A 6,443-nucleotide genomic window follows, 5' to 3' on the forward strand; every position below is an offset into this window, starting at 1 on the left:
GGAAAATCTCTTGATGTGATTCACAACTCTGTTTAAAGGTGGAAAATTACATGGTCATGAAAAGACTCTAAAGAAGAGTAAAGGAATATTCAAAAGCCAGTCAGGGTGGCATATTCCTTTAATCCCAGTACTCTGGAGGCAGAGGCAGGTGGATCTCTGTGAGTTCTAGACCACCCTGGTCTCCATAGTAAGTTCCAGAACAGCCAAGGGCTACAAGTGAGACCCTGTCCAATATATATTATACAAAATGTATATATATATATATATGATTAAAAGAAAAATCTCTTAAAGTCGTCATTATTAAAGAGAAGTTTTGGTTTTAGTTTTGGGTTTTGTTTTATTTTATTTCATTTTTGTTTTTAGAGACAAAGTTTTTCTGTGTAACAGCCCTAGCTGTCCTGGAACTCTCTATGTAGACCAAGCTGGCCTTGAACTCACAGAAACCTGCCTGCCTCTGTGCCCCATCCTCACCCCCCTGAGTGCTGGGATTAAAGGCGTGTGCCTCCACACCTGGGCTCAAAAATCAGATCAAAGACACTGAAAATAAACAGCAAACAATGTTTGCACAGTGGTGTCTCCTGTGATTGGTCTGGCTCCTCTGAGAGTCCTGGTGATTTGGCCCACAGTTTCTGAGACCCAGCTCTCTCAGGCTGCATCAAAGAGGCAGATCCCACAAGGCAGGAATGAGTGACTCATCAGGAAGACCCCTTTGCGGACAACCTTGTGCCTTCATCGGCAGTACTTACACAAACAACAAGCAATAGGTCTACAAGAACTAGAAATTTGCTCTCAGAAAGAGAAAGAGAAGCAAGAGCTCTCAATTGTCAAGTCTGGGCATTGGTAATGCTTCAGTCGTAGAGTGCTTGGGCCTGGTTTTTCTCACTCTCCAGTCTCCTCACTGAAAACAAGGTTCAGTACTTGAAAGAGTTAACCACAAATTTACCACAGAATGTCAACTTGATTTAAATTAAAGTGTTATCAGATTTTTTAAAAAGAAGAAAGAAACAAAAGATGGGGAAGAAACATCCCTGTTCTTTCTCTGAAAACTGTTTTTCCCCAAATCTTAGAAACTGATTTCTTGGGAAGGAGCCATATTTTTAGCAGAGATATACTAAATTGGTACATCACACCCACAGTCTTCTGGAAACAGACAGAGCCTTCTGAGAAGTTAGGTTGTATTGATGAGATTTTCAAATGGACATCTGTGGGATTTCCCCTGATTTGTAGACCCAGTACTCAGGAGGCTGAGGGACATGATCACCATGTGTTCGAGGCCAGTCTCTCTATATAGTGAGTCCCAGGTCAGCCAGGGGTACATAGCAAGACCTTGTCTCAATAAACCAACCAACCAACCAACCAACCAACCAATAAATGAAATAAAACACAAGAAAAGACCAGAGAAGTAAACATGGTGTGGAACAGCAATTTAGAATTAGAAGAGAAACAGAAAACAAAACCAAACAAAAAGTCATGGGAAAAAAGAGGCACCCAGGAGCAACTATGGTAAGCATTGCCAATACCAAGTATAATGTAAGTCTAAGAACTTACATTATACTGTTTATTATAATATGAATTTGTGTTGAAATATACGAAACCAAGGCTGGGAGATGGTTCTGTGGGTTTGCTGTGTGAGGACCTGAGTTCATTTCCCCAGCATCCCATAGACTCCTATGGCTGTGCACATTCAAATCCCCACTGGAGGACAGGTGGAGGTGGAGACAAGCACACCCACTGAGCTCACTGGCCAGACAGCTTAGCTGTCAATCACTGCAATTGTATTCTCTGAGGAGGATGGCAGCCAGACTCTCTGGAGCCTGGCATGCTCTGGCCATCAATTCCATGGCATCAGTAGCTAAAAACTGCCTCAGAAAGGCAAAACCAGAGGAAACAGTAAGAAAGGGAAAGTGATGGACTGGCTGGTACCAGACACGGAAACCTAAGAGAAAAACCAAACATCGGGGTACACCTCCCCTCAGGGGTACTAGCGGGATGTCTGAGGACATTGCCCTTTTATTCTAAAAAAGACTCTTAAGAAGTTTGTTTTGCTTTCCTTTAAATAAGGAGTTTTCTCTTTACAAAGGTTCTTTTTGCTCTAAATCAGACTGTGAACAGAGGTGTCACCACCACAAGGACAGGAAGCAGATACCACGCTGATGCTCAGCTGAGTGACAGGCTTGGCGGGGAAAGCCACCTCAACCTGCCCACAGTCAGCAAGTGTCAAACATGCAACCTGGTGTCAAGTCACTGGCCCCAAAACTCCCTGGAAACTCTCAAGGTGCCTGGCAGGAAGAGGTTGACGTCAGCACAGATGTTGGGGGACTTTGAATAAAACTTTCGGAAACGTTTCGTTTGTCATTACCCAGCAACATGATAAACTGATCTTTCCCTGGGGACATGGGCTAGTTTGATTTGGGGACTAATTCATTTACATATAAACATCGTATGTTTGTATATATTCATTTATTATGTGTTATTCTTATAGTTTATAAGTACATCTTTAAAGAAGCACTGATTCTTTGCTTTAAAGTAATGTGAGCAGTGGAGGATAGCTCAGTGGTAAAGTGTTTGCCTAGCATGAGTGAAGCCCTGGGTTCAACCCTCAGCATCACACAAAACAACGCAAACAAAAGTCTAGTATGATGCTATACTTTGTAATCCCAGCACTTGGGAGATGCTGGGGAAGGAAGACAATGAGGTTGAGACCAGCCTAGACTGTGTAGAAAGTTCAAGATCAGCCTGAACTAGAATTCCTCTCTCAAAAAACAAAAGCTTGAGATATGCTCAGTGGTAGAGTGGTTATGTAGCTGAGCATGTGTAAGGTCCTGTTAGATCATTAACACCACAAAAGGAGAGAGAGAAGGGAAGGGAGGGGAGGGGAGGAGAGGAAGGAAGGAAGGAAAGAGAAACTCACTAACAATATGATTTGGGTTAATAAGGTTCCCTCCCTCCCTCTCCCCCTCCCTCCCTCCCTTTTTTCCTTCCTTCCTTCCTTGAAAGGGTCATAGGTGTTGAGGACTGGAGAGAACTCCAGATGTACTCAGACATGTGGCAGTTGTCCTATAGATGATGCCTCTAAGATTTATGAGACTATGGAAATAGTCTGTTACTAAAGGACTCCAAATACATCCTACTTCAAATGTTCCTGCAAGGAATCTCTTGAGGCAAAGTGCACAACCTCTGTCCAAACTGTTCTAAATTCAAAATTTGAAGTGTTGGGATCCTAAAAATTCCAGCAATTTATGCTGACATAACAATGCTCTCAGCCCTTCTCTCTATCTTAATGTTAGTGTAATGGAGACGGTTACTGGCTTACTGTGTGCTCTTGTAGGAGTAATGGACAATGACCTATGTGTACATCTGTGTTTGTACTTGAAGCGCAGCCCTTGGCTTGGGTCATGAGAGTCCAGGCAGTATTTCCTTTCTCATAAACAGTAAGCTCTTGGAAGCTTAGAGTTGAGTCTTACTCATCTCTGTCTCTCTAACCTTGTGACTAACACGTAGTAGTTGCTCAATAGATGGTGAATAAATGACTGAACAGAGCAATAGACATAGACATAATCACAAGTCCGGCAACAAGGACAGTGTGTTCCTGTCACTCTGTTCCTTCCACCCATCACATTTTACCTGTACAGCACCTTTTCTGTCTGCTCTTGGAGGCATGCACCCATCTTTGCCTTTTGTTTTTTATTATTGAAAGCACACACACACACAAAGCCAACCCAGTTTCTGAAGGAGGTATCTATTTTGGTCCCAAACAGAAAACAGTGGGTGATTCTGTGGGCAGCGATGGCAATTCCTGAACAAGGTGTGGTGACTCATGCCCAGAGGTGCTCAGAATTTCCTCTGTTCTGTGGGCTTCTGAAGCAGACTCAGCTACAGAGCTTTCTGTGAAGCTCCGTCAGATGCAAGGAAAATACCCCAGACTGCTTTTTGAAGGTAGCAAAAGGAAAACAGGTAGAAAGAGCTGTAAAGGAAACAGAACAACGATCCAGACAGCATGGGTTCTAAGGACCACACATGTCCTGAAGAGAGAACTCCTACCAGGCAGATAGAGTGGCATGCATTTATAATCCAAGAATCTGGAAGTGGAAGCAGAGGGATCAGGATGTTGAGGCCAGCCCTAGTCACATCGAGAATTTCTAAGCCAGCCTGGCCGACATAAGACCATGTTTCAGAAGAAAAACAAAAGTGGCTGAGGCTATGCTGGGGAAGCATGAGCACTCAGGTTTGGATCCCCACTACCCATGTGAAAATCAGACCATGGTGATGTATGCAGTGGGGCTGGGGGAGACAGGAGGATCACTGGGGCTTTCTCACCAGATGGTCTAGCTGAATTGGTGAGCTCCAGCTTCAGTGAGAGACCTTGTCTCAAAAAAAAAAAAAAAAAAAAAGGTAGAAAGATAAAAGAAGATGGAATGTTGACCTCTGATCTTCATATACATGTATATATATGCCTGCATGTGTATATGTACACACACTCACACACACACACACACAGGAAAAATAAATACAAGCAATTCAATAGGTAGGCCATTCTGGTAGACTGTGGAGCTGCTGTGCAAGGTAGGTAGTGGGAAGAGGTACTGCAAACTCAATTTCTAGAACCTTCCTAGTTGTATTACATCAGCTACTGGTTTAACTGATCAAAGACTCAGTTTGCCAAGTATAAAGTGGAGATAATAATAGCCATTTTTTTTTTGAGAGCCATGGCCTCACTATGTAGCCCTGATTGGCTTGGAACTCTCTACGTTAGTGGCTCTCAGGGTCACCTAAGACCATCGGAAAACAGAGATAGTTACATCACAATTCATAATAGTAGCAAAATTACTGTTATGAAGTAGCAATGAAAATGATTTTATGGTTAGGGGGTCACCACAACATGAGAAACTATATTAAAAGATCACAGTATTAAGAAAGTTGAGAACCACTAGTCTATGTAGAAGAAATTCTAGAGACCTGCTGCCTTGGTTTCCCAAGTGCTGAACTTAAAAACATAGACCACAGTGCCAGGCAGAACTACCTTATTTTGAAAATTGACCCAAGCGATACTAATTTAACACAACACCTGAAAAACACACAGACAGTGAACATAAACTCTTGTTATCATCACTGTTTAAAATGCTCTTTTCTGGGGCTGGAGAGATGGGTCAGCAGTTAAGAGCACTTATTGCTTTTGCAGAGGACCCGGGTTCGGTTTCCAGCACCCACTTAGTAGCTCACAACCTTTCATAACTCCAGTTTCAGGGGATCCAGTGCCTTATTCTGGCCTCCTTGGGTACCAAGCATGTCCACGGTGCACATACCCACATGCAAGCCAAACACCCATACACAGAAAATTATAAAAATTATAAAAACCATTTACTGCTGGTACTCCAGTCATGCAAACCTAAGCCTCTTGCATGCAGGATGCCTGCTACTGCCTTGAGAGTGCCTGGCCAAAGCCTAGTGAGCTGGCAAGATGAAGTAGGCTGTCAGGGTAGAAGCCCTGGAATTCTGGCCTGTGGAATGAGGTTGACAGGACTGGTCAGAGTTGAAAACATAGATGTAGAGCTAGAAGACTCAAAACTTCTTTGACCATATCCAGGGATATCATGTGATACTGGCAATGCTGGTCAGTAATCCATTATATCAAAGAAATCTACCAGAGACAACTAAGGCCTCCAGGCACTAGAGAATTAAAGTAGGATGGAGGAACATGCAAGGTCTTGTGTCTGAGCAAAAGTCTTACTACTACCATTACCGTTGCACATGTCCGTGAGGGTGCATCTATCATGTGTGTGCATGTGGAGGCCTGGAGTCAACCTCAGGTATCAGTCCTTGGGAGGTATCCACCTTTTCTTTTGAGATAGGGTTTCCCATTAGCCTAGAGCTCACCAGTTTGGCTGGTAGGCCAGTGAGCTCCAGGGGATCTGCTTTGCTTTCCCAGCACTGGGATTACAAACATGTGTCACCATGTTCAGCTTTTTTATGTGGGAGAAAGTATTAATTCTTATCAGAGAACCGCTATGCACTTGAACCTCATTTTCTTCAGACACACATCTGTGTGCTTATATGTATATACACATACATGTGACTATGACAGATACAGTTCATCAGTTTGGTTGTTGTGCTTAGCTCCTCAGACTTCAGTTGACCATGCCTGGATAATGGTCCATGTGTAAAGCTTCAGCAAAACCACATACAGTACATCTAACATCTTCTAATTATTCTTAAGCACCCTTCAGAGCTAGTTTCTCTAAAAGCCCTTCTCAGAGAGTCTTCCTTAATTATCCAGGCAACTTCTGCTCTCTATATTCATAGAGAATATTTAGTATTCATAGGCTGTGTTATACAAACCTTGCAATCTTTGATCAATATTTGATCTTCTCTGGAGTTGCTTCCCATTTTAGTCTTGAGTTCTGTGTGGGTACATAGTGTGCATTTCTTCTGTTACGTGATAGCCT

The sequence above is a fragment of the Onychomys torridus genome, chromosome 5 (assembly GCF_903995425.1).
Source record: "Onychomys torridus chromosome 5, mOncTor1.1, whole genome shotgun sequence".
Lineage (NCBI taxonomy): Eukaryota > Metazoa > Chordata > Mammalia > Rodentia > Cricetidae > Onychomys > Onychomys torridus.